This window comes from Protopterus annectens, chromosome 6.part0 (genome assembly GCF_019279795.1).
Source record: "Protopterus annectens isolate FY-2018-M chromosome 6.part0, PAN1.0, whole genome shotgun sequence".
NCBI classification, from domain to species: domain Eukaryota; kingdom Metazoa; phylum Chordata; order Ceratodontiformes; family Protopteridae; genus Protopterus; species Protopterus annectens.
The window spans coordinates 643,664,103-643,679,711 of record NC_056737.1 but is presented as its reverse complement, the minus strand read 5'-3'; the positions used below and the strand labels follow the sequence as shown (position 1 = coordinate 643,679,711).

Below are 15,609 nucleotides of genomic sequence, written 5' to 3'. Positions count from 1 at the left end.
CTGTCACCAGTTCTAGAGGTGAGTTATTTTGACTAGTAATAGAGAAAGTGTTTATACTGAAGGAGGTGACTTTAGAGGGGGTAAATAGCATTAGTTTGGTTTTAGAGGCATTGAGTGCTAGGTGATTATTTCTCATCCATTGCTCAGTGGTTGAGAAGGCATCTTGAGTAAGCTTTAGCAGTGTGGGGATGGATGTGGCAGAGCAGATAATAGTAGAATCATCCGCATATTGGATGATGTTTGAGAATGGGATAGAGTTGCGGAAATCATTTATAAATACATTAAAGAGAAGGGGACCCAGTATGGAGCCTTGGGGTACTCCGGTAGGGGTATTAAGAAATGAGGAGGTGGACTTTTTCCATTTTACTGCTTGATATCTATCAGATAAGTAACTGGAGAACCAGTTTAAATAGGAGGGAGAGAGGTTACGTTGTGAGAGTTTAGTTAAAAGCAGGCTGTGTGAGATTGTGTCAAAGGCCTTAGAGAGGTCAAGAAGAAGGGTAGAAACAATCTGGCCAGAGTCGCGAACTTTATTTAAAGTTTCAAGGAAGGAGAGGAGGGCTGTCATAGTGCTATGATTTGGTCTGAATCCATGTTGTGTAGCTGTTAGTAGGTGATTATCTAAGAGATGTGGTAGGAGTTGAAGTTGGATACATTTTTCTAGGAGTTTGGAGATGGGAGACAAGATGGCGATGGGGCGGAAATTAGTAACATTGTTATTGTTGGTATAACTCTTCTGCTAGATCTTCAGGCTTTTCATTCTCTTTTTCTTCCAGGACCTCTCAAGATTCTCACAGAGAATACGACAGTGATGTGGTATATCAAAGAGCAAGGTGGGACAAGGTCGTACCTCCTGTGCAGGTTAGCCCTTCAGGTTTGGGAGCTAGCTATTTAAGTATCAGGTGACCCTCGAGGCAGCTCAGAACATAGTGGCAGATTCTCTGAGCAGGTCCATAACACTATCCTACAAGTGGATACTTCACATGGATGTGTTTCTGGGTATTGTCCATCAGTGGAGTAATCCTCAAGTAGATCTATTTGCCTCCCCTCTAAACAGACAACTTCATCTATTTTGTGCCAGAGTCCTATGCCATCTGGCCTTGGAGGAGGATGTTTCTTTATGCCCTCCCTCCCCTTCCTCTCATTCCAAAATTCCTGTTTAAGATAAAACAGAATGTTCCCAAAATCTTGATGGTGACTCCCTTTTGGCCCAGACAGCATTGGTTACCTCTTATTTTGCATGTTGCAAAGGGCAATCATCACAATTTACTTCACAGGGAAGACCTAGTCACACAAGACAAGGGATCTCTCATCCATCCCACCTGTCCATACTTCAGCTGACACTGTGGGTTATAGGGTTTTGATACTTTACAGATACCTTTTTCTGAGTATGTGCTTTGGGTCCTGCAGGATGGCAGGAAACCCACTACTAGGAAATCTTACTTATCCACATGGAAGAGGTTTTCTGTTTGGTGTCTTTCTCGTAACCTGGATCCACTTACTGTGGATGTCCCTTTGGATTTCTCCTATTTGTTTGAATTGCTCAATGTTGGGTTGGCATATTCTTCTGTTAAGGCCACATCAGCTATCTCTGCTTGTCTGACTTTGACTCCCCATTTAGCCTCTAGATTTGAGGCCAAAGAGTCTCTTAAAGGCATCCTTCACATTAGGCCTCCCAGAAAGCCTGCCCCTCTTTCCTGGGACCTTAATTTTGTTTTAGAGAAATTAACTCAGGCTCCTTTTGAGCCTGCTGCTTCAGCTTCCTTACAGCATTGTTCTTGGAAGGCTGTTCTTCTTTTGACCCACACTTCTGCTAGATGGATGTCTGAGCTGCAAGCCCTTATGTCTGTTCCTCCTTTGTTAGTTTTCTATAAGGACAGGGTGTCCTTTTGTACTAATCTTTCTTTTATGCCCAAGGTGGCTAATGAGTTGCCTCTTAATCAGTCTATTCATTTGCTCACATTTTTTTTCCTTCTCCACAGTCTGCTATTGAAAATGTTTTGCACACCTTGGATTTGCATAGACAACTCAGGTTTTATTTGAATAAGACTAAAGCTTTTCATAAATCTGATCAGCTTTATGTTTCTTTTTGTCCTAGAGCTTTAGGTTTGGCTGTTTCCAAGCAAACCATTTCTTCTTGGATATCTAAAGCCAGTTCTTTTTGTAATTATTTTCATGGGAAGAGCCTTCCTATTTATGTTAAGACTCATTCCACTAGACCTGTGGCTTTTTTTCAAGGGTTTGGTTGCTACTTTTATTCTTGAGGCAGCAACCTTGACTTCTGTGCATACATTTATTGAGCACTATACATTGGATGTGATTTCTAGGGCCAGAGCTGGCTTTGCCAGAGTCATTCTGGGCAGCACAGTGGTGCAGTGGTTAATGTTGTCACCTCACAGCAAGAGGTTCTCCAGTTTGATTCTCCACTGGGGTGCCTTCTGTGTGGTGTCTGCATGTCCTGCCTGCGTTCATGTGGGTTTCCTCTGAGTGCTCTGGTTTCCTTCCACATTCCAAAGACATGCGTCTGAAGCATTTCTCTCCAGGCCCCCACTGAAAATAGGCTCTGTCCTAGTCGAACTTTCCCTGTCAACAAATGTTAGTTAAATATATAACTAAATAAATAAGCAAATTCTCCATGGCTTCCTAGAGGGCTCTGATGGCCCTTCCTCCTCCCAATCTTCTTCTTGAGTTTTTGCATTCTCCCTATTATAAAGAATACTAAAACAGTGATATGGAAGGACATAGTACAGTTGTGTAAAATCTTACCATAACAGTAGATGCCCTTCTCTTCACTGTTGCAGTACACGTTCCCTCCCTCCTCCCCACCTTGTCCTTTTTCTTTCTGGATGTGTTTGTTACCTATTTTTATCCTTGGACTTTTATTCCTACTAGGGCTTTTTGAGTTCTGAGAATGGTACGTCCGGATGTCACCTTTATACCCTACATCTTGCGTGGGGAGCATCTGTGTGATGTATGGCATACCCTTTAAAACCAAAAGGCTTTGGTACACTGGCCAGGAGTTGGGCTGCCCTTGGCAGGGGATCCCTATTGTAAAGAATACTGCAACGGGAAGAAAAGGACATCTGCTGTTATGGTAGCATTTTACACAACTGTAGATTACCATTAATGTTTAGAAAACAACAGGTATTTGTAAATAAAACCATAATGATGCTAAGAACTGAATCATGTTATTTTTAATTTTTTTAATAAAATATATCTGTTTGCTTTGACCAAAGGCCTTCTGGGTTTGCATGGAAACTAAGGTAATATCAGAAGAGAGCATTGCTTTGGATGAAAATAAGAAATCGGTTGTAGCATCTGATTGGGAGTGTTCATACATTTGTTAAACACAAATCAAACAAATAAGGGTCTGTGACATGAGGTAAATACTTTTTGATGAAGCTGTTTACTATAGAAGTGCACTCTTTTATAATACGTGCTAAATGAAGAAACTGAACAATAGTTCTGAGTAAGTTTTGCTCTTTTCCAGGATTTAATAATATGACTCCTCTGACCTTGCTAATGGTTAGAGCTTCATCCAGGAAGAGTGCAAAGATGATCCAGTTTTAATAGATGAGGGCCAAAGGGTAAAAACAACTATATAGAATTTATTAGGTAACATATCTTTGACTGTTGTCTTAGTGTTAGGCGAATGCTGTATAATTTATTGTAGATATTCTAAATTTAGTAACAAATTCTGAAAAAGAGGAAGAGTTAACATTATTTTGCTCCCGAGAAATCTGTTAGTTGTGGATTACAGTATTAGTAAGATTACTGTATGAGTTTTGGAAGCAAATAGTAAATAATTATTTCATAAATTGATGTATATGAAGATCTCCTTATAGTCAAAGGACTTAATAGAATGGCTCTTCCTTTCATTAGCTATGATGACTAAAATGTATCCCTATCTGAAACATGGCTAAAAAAAACTGTTTCTAAAAGAGACAAGGGCTTTTTTATGTGCAGTAATTAATTTTTGAATTTTGGTTAACACAGAGGCTTTGATTTAACATTTTTGTCAAAATGAACCATAGGAGGGGTCTCTCTGATTTTTAAAAGACAAAACTAGGTTTTATTTTCATTTAGCAGCTTCATTGTTAGATAGCCAAGATGAAAAGGAAGGTAGTTGTTGATGTTCAGTTGTTATCTAAAGAGTAAGAAATCTGAAATGGCAAGAAGTAATTGAGGGTGATTTGAAATAGCTTTGAGTTTAATACTCATTAGTTTAACTAATGAAATATCAGTTCTGATAGGAAAATATACTGAATTGTACAATGACTGGCCATTAATATTCTAAAACGAGCAGGCTGATTGGCCAGCCCAACCAGAGTACCTGTTGTAAATCTGAGAATATACCAACGGAAAAAGTCCGGTCGCCCAGACTTTTTTCCATTGGTATATTCTGTAAGTTTTATTTTTTTCTTTTAAACAAAAATAAAAAAAAAAATCTTTAGTCTGGACTCCGGACATACGAGAGAGACAGCATGGAGAAAATACTAGGAAAATCAGGTACGTTATTTAAAACTAAAGACACATATCTGATTTTCTTTGTATTTTCTCCATTCTGTCTCTCTCCTACCCCTAAACTGTCTGAAACTTTTTTTTAAATAAAAAAAAAAAAAAAAAGAAAACAAAAATAGAGCAATGGAGACCTTCTTTTCTCCATTGCTTCCTTTCCAAAGCACTGATGTACTCGGTATGCATGGGAACGCAAGTCCCATACGCATGCGCAATACATCAAAAAAGACACCAGGATATTACCAGCTGTGGAAGGACAGTATGTTGCCATTATACAAAGACTTTATTTAAGAAAAGTAAGTATTTCTCTTCTTAAATAATGTCATTGTATAATAACAATAACCGACTCTGTGATGTGACAAATTAAGATTTACCCACAGCTGGCTTTATTTAATCACTCGAGCTTCGCCCTCATGATTAAATCAAACCAACTGTAGGTAAATCTTAATATACCATACCAATGTCATCGATTATTGCTTAATTATTGAATGTTCTGTGTATTTTAATTCTAAATATTTCCTGTTAAAAAAGCGTACTTATTTCTTCAGAGGTTTATTAAATCGAGAGTTGGCAGAAAGTTCTTAAGGATTATGAAAAGTCTGCTGGGAGAACAATTATTGATAATTGTCATCTTCTGTGAAGAAGGGTCTAAGTGAACACTGAAGACATCAGTAAATGTAATGTTCTGGACATTAAACTTAACTAGGATAGTATGCAAGTCTTGAAGAAAGGAAGAATATCAGAAAAGAGGCTATAAACTGATAGGATATACATAAGTATGAAAAAAATGAAAAACTCATCAGCATCTGGTGATTATCTGGAATAATGTAAAATAAACAGGAAAGGCAGTAGCAAAGTAGGATGCTAAACTGTATTTTATTAAGCACTTTTTGTTTGCTAAGTAAAAGCAAACTTCAGCAAACAAAAAGCGCTTAATAAAATACAGTTAGCATCCAACTCGACTACTGCCTTTCCTGTTTGCTATTTCACATCAGTTTGTGTGGCTGTTCATGTTTATTTATTATTTGGAATAAGATATTTCCCTGTAAATAGATGGGAGTAGGTGATGGTGTTTTATATATATTTCCATATTTTCCTCTTTTTTATATGATGGTTAATAGTATTAATGTCTAGTTAATGAATCTGTATAAACATTTTTCCAGCTAAACAGCAATAACCCAAAGAAATAGTAGGCACCCTCGCACACCCCCAAAAAACCTCTTTCTCCCACCAAAAAAGAAATGAAACAAAATTATAAAAATAAGAATACACAAAACCTATAATAAAATAAGTTTACTAAACAGTCATGTTTGAATGTGTGTACATCTGTAAGATATGGGGTTGAGAGTAGTTATGGTATAAATTTAGTAACGTAAGGAGCTTTAATTCTTTATTTGCTTAGGAAACATGAGAAAAGAGAAGCTGGACATCTTTATATTTTACATGGATGAAAGCCAAAAACTGAAACTATGACAAAATACTCAATTGCCCTTACTGCCATAACATTTACCTAAGTGAAGCAAATGTTTTATATTAAGGGGCTATTCTGTAGGGGAGATTAGAAAAATCTAGTTAGATGCTCAGTTAACCAAAAGCCTTCTTTATTTGATAGTACCCTGTAATATTACATTTGTGTTCACCAAAGATATGAATTTTGCTATGACAATTCTATTACTGCCTTGCTGAAAAAGCATTCAAACAGTGGACCACATCTATCTTAAAAGAATGAACATTTTACTGACATCTTGTTTTAAAAGTTGCATCAGAACATCTTTTTTTCTCTTTTTGGCTCCACTGTGTGCTGATCATCTGTCCTTCTCCTAGCCAATTGGCCCATTCAACCCACATTATGAGGGCAAGGGTCAACTGAAAGGAGACATCATTTGAGCAGACATCATGGGTGGTTGGAGACTTTTGCGTTTTTTTGGCCCTAACTCCACCCCACTGCACATGCAAAGTAATATGCCCAAGTTTCTGCATGCATTGAGCATCAGAAAAGGCATGTCATTTCTTTTCATGAGAGACATAACTCCTCTGGACAAGCCTGCTCCCCTTGAAGCAATACTTCTTATGGGGTCTCCTGTCTCCAAAGGAAGTCAGCCAAGGGAAGGTGCACACTAGGCATGCACTCCCCTTCTTCCTTCTGAGAAGTGGTGAACCATCAATGTTACATCACTAGTCTTTTCCCCAAATCAGCTTCAACAAGTGCATGAACTATTAATCAAGCTTGGGTCACCTGGGTTAAAGTCAGGGGCTTTACCCCTTTGTGTCAGTCATGCTGGCACAAAAACCTACATCAGAATTAGGTAACCTGAGGTGTCAAGTCTTAGAGGGAATTTCAGTCTTCTTGGATTCTTATAATTATATATATGAGGATCCACCTTCCACGTCAATTGTTTATGCTTGTAAGTGAATGAATTCTCTTTTGACTTGAGCTTTAAATCATGAATATGAATGTTATGTTGTAAGCTGCTGTCTTCAGCTGTGAAGTCTCTGATTTATTTAGACAAGGTGTGGATCTGGTCTCCCTGTCGGCTGTGCAAGAACCATAATTGAGTCCTGTATATGCAAAAAATATAGTACAAATAGCTTAATAATGAGAATGTTGAAGCTCACTGTAATTTAATATATTTTTTGGGAGGAGGGACTTCACATTTCCTGTACCCCCCAAAGTTAGTAACTGTTTCCCCCATCCCTACTATTTATACAAACTCTGAGGTCATTGAATCTTACAGTAGTGGGAATATTCCCAGTATGACAGTCTGTCAGTAAGTATAGAAGATTAAGGCTATGAAATATTGACTGGCTCTTTCCATGTGACTCCCCCAGCCACCATTTGTCTAATCTGTGATTCTGAGCAAGTTACATAACCAGACTGGATAGTATGCTTAGGAAATATGAACCTTTAACTTTAGTATGTACTTAAATTGTTTGTATTGGAATCCTACTTTTCCAGTGGGTGCACTTGTTGTCCTCAACATTTCAACAGTAGGCCATGAAACTATCTGGAAAATTCAGCATTTCTGCATCTGGTATCTTTTAATTCTCTAAAGAGCAATAATAAATGACTAGGTGTGGGTAATGCCATATTTACTCAAGACTGATGTGATTTGATCACAAGTCTGAAATCCGAGTGATGATAATTAGTAAACTATCCATAGATAAATATGCATTACCAAAAGACAGGCATTATATACACTGTCATTATTTAAAAAACAAAAGAAATTACTTACATTGTTAAATAATGGCATTGTATCTTTTAATTTCTTCTTCTCATAGTGTTTCACAGCCAATTTCCTTTGCTGAGGACTACTTCAAAATACACATGCATGGGTCTTGTATATATAGTGACACTCATGCAGTGTATTATGGAAAATGCAGTTGTGTGTGTTTTTCAATGAGTCAGGAGTGTGCATGCTTTCTGTTGTTTACATGAGGATACTATGGACTACTGTCTTTCCAACAGTGACTTCCAAGTCTTTCATTAAGTTTTTGTAGTTTGGTTTCTTTTTTTATGCACCTTTGGTGAGAGTGGAAGACAATCTTCCACACTGATAGTAGTTCTACTTCTTTTCACCACTTAGAGAAGGGGAGAAAATGGCGGCTGTAGCTCTTGTTTTTAATAGGTGCAGTTACTGGGCTTATTGTTGTAGATACTGCAGGATTTATGATGGACACGCTGATTGTTGTGGTCCATCGGCATGCATGTTTTTGAATACAAATGAGACTTCATTGTATAATAAATGTTAAGGCATCTAGATTTTATTAATGCCGTATTATCCTAAGAAAGGATAGACTGCGAGTTGATAACAGTTTGAGTATCAATAGTATTAACTGAGTACCCAGTTTAATAGTAAAATACTTTTACTACTATTACTCCTGATGATGATGATTAACATAAGACAGCTCACTGTGTTGCAGTGTGACCAAAAGAATACGATGCTACAAATTTGGTTAAGTTTTTTAAGGAAATGCTGAGGGGCTGTCAGGTTAAATACAATCACAGTGTCAGTATCTTTACTGTAAGCTCCTTTCCCCTCAAAGCTGATTTATTTAGGAAGGTATGTCCAAAAGCATTTGTTGAAGAAACTCCAGTAATAAAGGGTTATTAAGCTACCTCTGCAGTTCTGGAACAAAAGAAGGACCTTTCTATTTTTTCATTAAAAAAAATTGCGCTTTCAGGCCAGAATGAGATCATAGGAGGTTACTAGGCTGACAGCCTCAGGGCCCTTGCAAGCTTAGCCAAGTTCAACCCGTGTTCCCAGGGGTGTCTGGATCAAGCAGACACTAAAATCAGCACCTATTGCCCCTGTCCAAGAGGGACACAGGTGGATGCCCTGGATGAATTTCTGGTTACCCATCCAGTCATCCAACTTTTGCTTGAATAGGGACAACAAGGGACTTTCTTTAACATGAATAGGAAGCTTGTTCCAAAGGTGAGGCAACCTCTTGAGACAAATCTGTGTCTCCAGCAAGTTCTGTTGATGCCACAAATCAGGTTAATATCCTTTGAGCAAATAACCTGTGCGCTATTTGAATTGCAAATCTGCAGCATTTCCATTAAAGCTGGGTCAGAGATTGCTCTATATGTAAGGCACAGATCACCTCTGCACAGTCTGTAAAGTGACAATGATTTCAGTCTGCCCCATAAGACAGACCATGAAGACCCTGAATTTTCTTTGTTAAGAACATTTGTGGTCTCTCCAATTGCTGCAGTTGTTTGGGAAGGAACATACCAAAGGAAACGTTGTACTCTACTATTGGCCTGATGAGGGAAGAGTACAAGTGGGAGTTATAACATCTTTTTTTTTCTGGAGGCAATGCCCTTATGAGATGAATAATACAAAATGCCCTTCTTACCACTGTGGAGATATGGTGATTGAAGTTAAGGTTGCTGTCAACCTGTGTGCCCAGATCTCTCACCACTGACTGTGTGCTTAGCGTATTACTATGTGGTAGTTCGCAGGAACATTACACTTGCCGAAGGGGATGATAATACATTTTTTGCATTAAGTTTAAGACCATGACTTTGGCAACAGTCATTAGTCTGCGTAAGACCTTCTTGCAGGATGTTAACATCGCTAGGGGTTTCAATGATTGCTCCTGGTTTGCAGTCATCAGCAAACTTTGTCAGCTACAGTCCTTTAGTTTTAGGCTGTACTTCAGAGAAGTAGATTCTGAACAGTAGGGGTCCCAGGATCACTCCCTGTAGAACACCTCAGGTTATGGGTATGGTGTAGGAGGTGGAGTCCCCTATTTTGACTGTGTGAATTCTATCAGTGAGCCATTTCAACCCACCTGACAATATATGGGTTGATACCCAGCTGGGTGAGTTTATCAATGATGCCTGAGTGAGGGATTGTGTCAAAGGCCTTGGCTAAGTCTAGGTAGGCCATATGTACAGACGTGCCCTCATCTAGGGGTGTGGTGACTGTCTCAAAGAAGACATCTAAGTTTAACAGGCGTGATCTCCCCTTGACAAAGCCAAACTGGGTGGGGTTGAGCATTTGGAGATTTCCTATATCTTTGTCAGTAAGGTACATGATGATTCGATACATGGGCTTACAGAAAAGGCTTGTCAGGCTAATGGGTCTACAGTTCCCAGGGTCCATGGATGCACCCCATTTTGTGCAAAGGGATGATGGTAGCTGTTTTTTATTCTGCTGGGACAAAGCCAATGCTTAGACTGTGATTAAAAAATGTGTCCAGTGGTGATGCTAATTCCTATTTTAACCAATGTAGACCACAGCCCAGGATGTTGTCTGGTCCCATAGAGGCTGTGTTTTTGTCCTTAGAGAAGGCATTTAAGACCTGCTCCTTGGAGATATTAGATGAGGGACAGGTGTTAGGGATGCTTTGGGTTATATGTGGCAGGGACAGGGGAGTGAAGTTTTCACTGAACCTGTCAGCCAGCAGGTTTGCTATATCCAGAGGTTCTGTATATGTAGTACCATTAACTACGAGTTCAGTGAAATTTGGGCCTTACCTTTGAGGTTACAGATGTAACTAAAGAATCCTCATTAGGGAAGCTAATTTGGATTGATAGTTATCCTTGGAGGACTTTGCTAGGAGTCTTATTTGCTTATCTAAGGTGAGGAGGGAGTGTTTCCAGTTTTGAGTCCATTCCTTCCTACTCTCAGACAGCAATTTTTTTTCCTGTTGTGCACCCTATTAATGGCAGTTGTCCACCAGGCAGGTTTGTTTTTCCTTGAAGATCTTGCATTGGTTCTATCAGGTACAGCAGAGTCAATACAATTATACAGGTGTTCATATAAAGCATTCTTGTATAATTCAGTATAGGTGTCTGTTCCATCAGAGGAAGGATGGGCTGTGAAGCTATTAAGCTATTTATGCCTTCATGTAAGAGGTTGTAATTGACCTTGGAGATTTTTTTAGTCTCATTTTTGCTATGGGGGGAGGGTCTTGAGTTATAGTTACTTCTAGAGAGACTGATTTGTGGTCAGATCTCACCAGGGATGGCAATACTCTGGGGGAAGTGCAGCAGTCCCCCATGTTGGTGAGGACCAGATTCAGGATGTTTGAGCCCCTTATGGGTGTGTCAACCAGCTGGTCCAGAGCATTGGAGTTAACGAAGTCCAGGAACCTTTGGGCAAGTGAGTTAGAACATGTATAATTTACTCAGTCAATGGATGGGTAATTAAAGTCACCCAAAACCAGGGTGTTTGGTTGTATCTTGATTGACTCAAGTAGATCCAAGTAGGCTGAGTGGATGTCTTCATTCATGGAGGAGGGACTTATAGCTGGCAATGTCCTGAATAGGGGTCTTACCTACAGTCAATTGCACCTGAAGAGTCAAGGTAATAATGCAGTTTAACTAGTCTAGAGGTGTATTTATCTTTAATAAATATTGATACACCACCTCCTTTAGTTCTCATGCCTTCAGTTTGAGGTCTGAACATGTGGAAGGAAATGTAACCTGGTATAGCTGGGGTGCTCTCTGCAGCCTTAAACCAGGTCTCAGTGACTGCACAAAGTTAAGCATCTTCCAAGGTGAGGACTGCTTCCAGTTAGTGCAGTTTTTGGTTTAGACTCCTAGCATTTAGCAGCATAACCCTGAGGTTGTTTTAAGAGTGTATTTTTATATCAGGAATTTTGTTCTTGTGACATTGCCTAAAAAAGGCACTATGTGGGGTGGCAAGAGCCTTAGCTAGTAGCCGAAATCCCAGGGGTCACAGATTAAGACCATCTCTGGCAAAGCATAGAGGTCTGTTGACATTGTTATCCCAGGCTAACAGATAGTGTATCCCCTTTGAATGACAGCAGAAATTAAGACAATTGTTGAAGTCAATAATTTTTTGTTTGTATTGAGGTATTATCCTAGGCAAAGGTAAAACGCTGCTTAAGGCTAGGGACTTACTGCCTGAGACACAAAATCAGAGAGCTCAGTCATGTCTCTCTTCATGTTGCCCAGTGAGGTGCATCTCAAGTCTCTCACACCAACATGGACTGTGATGGAGTCATAAAAGTGCCTACTGTTGAGAGACTTGAATGAGTGTGTGATATGGTGGGTCCTGGCACCTGACAGACAGCTGACTGTGACCTTTTCCTTATCCAACCTGGTGACAGGAACATCTGAGTGTCTCACAATTGAGGCGCCTATGACTAAGATGTTTGTTTTTGTGTTATGCCTTAGGGCTTGACTGGTGAGTCACTGCTGTGTGATATATTATGTGTACTATATAATGCAGATGATGTATTATTTGAAGTGTGCCTGTGTTTATGTTAGGGAGGTCTCTCATGTTTAGTTAAGCTTCTGGTAAGGATCTCCACATATGTAGGCTTATGTGTTGTTGGTTTGATAGATGCAGAATGTGAGGTGTGCATGCTGACAGCCTGCTTAGTATCAGATGAGCTGACTGGTGAGCGAGAGAGCCTGGATTCTAGGTTTTTGATACAGATGCATCTCTCGCATAATGAATTTGTGTGGACTGGAAGAAGTGGGTTGTCAGTGTACATAAGGCAATTGCTACATTGCCTCAGGATGCCCGTGTCAACCAGGCTAGTTGGAGAAACTGTGGGAAGTTGTCTGTCCATAATGCTAGGTAAGTTGATGTGGTCAGAAAACAGGGAGAGGACAGGAGAAATGGACAAAAAATACAAAGGGCTAGTGGGTAAGATCTGTGTTGTTATCTCAGGAGCTTCGCTGAATGGATCACCTGTCAGTGAGGGACAATCGTGAGAACTCACCAATGGAGCACCAGCAGAGTACTAAGGGAAAAATTGCAAGCAAAAGTGTTTGTGCCTATAACCACGAATGGTGCACACCATTGCCCGACAGTGCATGATGCTCAAACAAGCACAAACGCTGTGCTTATGTAGCAAACAAGAGCAAACTGATTTAACCAAAAAAGTTCAAAACTGAGCTCTGTTCCAGCAACCTTTAATCAGATGAGTTCTAACTGCACACTCCTGCCACTAGGGTGCAGGGGAAACCCTCTCCAGCAAAAGGTGGCTTGGTTTAGTGCTCAAGTTATACAAACAGAACTAGATTTAGCAAGTCTGAATCTAGTCTATGTTACAGCAAACAAAGTGCAACAATTTCAGGAAAAAAAAACAGTTCAAATAAGCAGTGATATGATAAAATGCAGTTCAAAAGTACAATATACAGTGAATAATTCTATTTAAGTTTTGCAGAGAATAGCAAATGCCTTGGATATATCAGATAAATACAATAAAGCGGTAGCTGGTTGTCAAGCTCTGTGGATCTTTGCTAAAATAAGTGTACATCCGCCCAAAGGAAGTGAAATAAAAAGGCTGCAGCGAGACTTTATACAGTATGATGTGAGAGATCTCTGCTTCAGGAAAAGGTTGTGCTGATCTGCTACGTCTATTGAAGGCTTCATACTGGCTTTACAAAAGATGGATCTATGGCTGCATGGTCTCATTCCATGGAGTGCATATTACTATGGGTGGATTTACAAGAGAAGTATAATACTCACTATGCAGTAGTCAGGAAATGGTACATACTAAAGCAGTAACCAGAAGAATGTACGTTCAATCTGTTAGGTTCTGCTACAGTTTTAGAAGCTTTAATAACAGTGATACAAGTCTGGCATTTGTTGGTTTGTTTATTTTTTCAGCAACAGCTTGGAGAAGCACACCTACTTGACAGGCCCAGCATCTTAAGCATTTGATTATCTCTTCACTGATAAAAAATATACATCATGTCATATTGCATGCGAAGAAGCACTGAAGCGGAAAACTGACATTGCAGTCCATGGAAAAGTCGATCACTCTTTGCCTGCCTCCCCTTTAACTTATCACGCTGATGTGCTTCCTCCCCTTGGCTGGGGCAGTTAGAACAATTTTGAATAATATTTTGTTTTTTATATTTCTGTATGTAAGCACTTTGGATATTTCATGTAAGTTATGGTGCAGATTAAGGAGATCTACCCTGATCACTAAACCATTTATATACATATTGGTCTCCATTTGTGACCAAGCTACCTCCTAAATAAATTTTGTAAACTCGGAGTGCAGCAAACTCTGAACTAACATCTAATTTCTGTGAATTTACTAATTTGCAAACAGGAACTGTAACAGCTTATGCTAGTCAAATGAAATGCAGTATGAAAATGCTTTGTTAGCTGTTCTACAACTTCTGAATTTAAGCAACATACTTGCAGAATACCTGAATTTTGTATGCCTAGAGCTTAGTGTACCATCCTTCACAAATCTGTTTTTAATACTACAGTATATGGATTAAAAAATGTCTGATGTCTTGTACTCGACCAGCACAGGTTCACATATTTAATACTCCAAGTCTGGTCATATACCCACTGAAGATGAGAAGGATGATGCAGATTGTTGTTGTCCTTTACTACCAGATACACTTGGCATGGGATGTAATATTGAGTCTGCAAGAGATGTCATGCCTGACTATATTAGAGATCTTGCCAGAACACTGACATGTTCCCTTGGGACTAATCCTTTTCTATTGCAAATGTACTCCATTGATTATCCTTATAATAGGTTTTCAAGAAAGAAAGTGTAGCTGATAAGGCAGATTTGGCTAAAAGTAAATCAGATGAGTTATCTTCTTCTTAACAAAATTCACTTTGTTTATCATGGGACAACACAATTGAACTTACAAGGTATTTTTGCTATAAAGAAAGTCTGGAAAATAGTGAAATAGCTATCTGGAATTTTGTAAATAATCATATGTCATTTGCGAATATTAATATGATCCACAGACGTCTTACAAATGTAAGAGAACTATATGTTATGTGGATATTAAACTACTGGTGCAGAAGTGTGTGTTGAACTGTATATTATGTACTGAGCTTCAAGAATGTAACCACAGTGTTCCCTACTAGAAAAGAACAGAAATGTATATAAACCATATTAATAGTAGAAGTTGGAACATATAGCGTTAACTTGCAAAACTTCAAGAAAATAAGTTAAATGTGTTTTACAATGTGCTATAAAAGTTAGCTTCAAGGAACCAAGGAGACAGGATGTCTAGCGCTAGGAGTGTCTTTGTATTTTCTTGAAACAGAAATAATTAGTAGGTTTAAAATGTAAAAGTGTTTAACTGTTTTACGATTTCCAGTTCTAGGCAAACTTCTGAGAGATATGTACTTCTCACAGAGATGATAAAAATTCTGTTGGTATCTGTTAGCCTGGCAACTGAAGGCAGGTGACAAATAGTGATGTAATCCAGCTGACCCAATAGTAATGCTTTGGTATTAATTTGGGAACTCTCTAGGAGACCATGCATTTTATATCTTGTCTAAGATCTGAAAACATCCCTTCAACACTTCTCATCTGCATTGCCTTGCTCTGTAAGTAAGTTATTTAGAGCATAGTTTCTCTTAAAGATATATAGGAATATAGTAAGATAAGTTTAGATGTTTTCTGTATTTATTTCAGACTGTCCTGCAATGTTGTTTTAAAATATTTCCTGTGATTCTGAACTCTGTAGTCTCTGCCCATTGTCTTGTCTTTTTATTATTTATTACTAAATATATTTAAACCTTTTAATTGTGGCTGGTTTGTCCTGATAGGGAATTATTTTGATAATGCAGTACCATGTGTGCATGCAGTTACACGCAGTCAGGCTTGGAGACA

General features: G+C 38.8%; 1 protein-coding gene across 1 annotated transcript in view; it reads right to left on the bottom strand.

Moving 5' to 3' along the window:
- LOC122804461 (prostaglandin E2 receptor EP2 subtype-like) overlaps positions 1–15,609 on the bottom strand; it is a 170,262-nt gene that overhangs the window by 82,165 nt on the left and 72,488 nt on the right. The window lies entirely within an intron of this gene.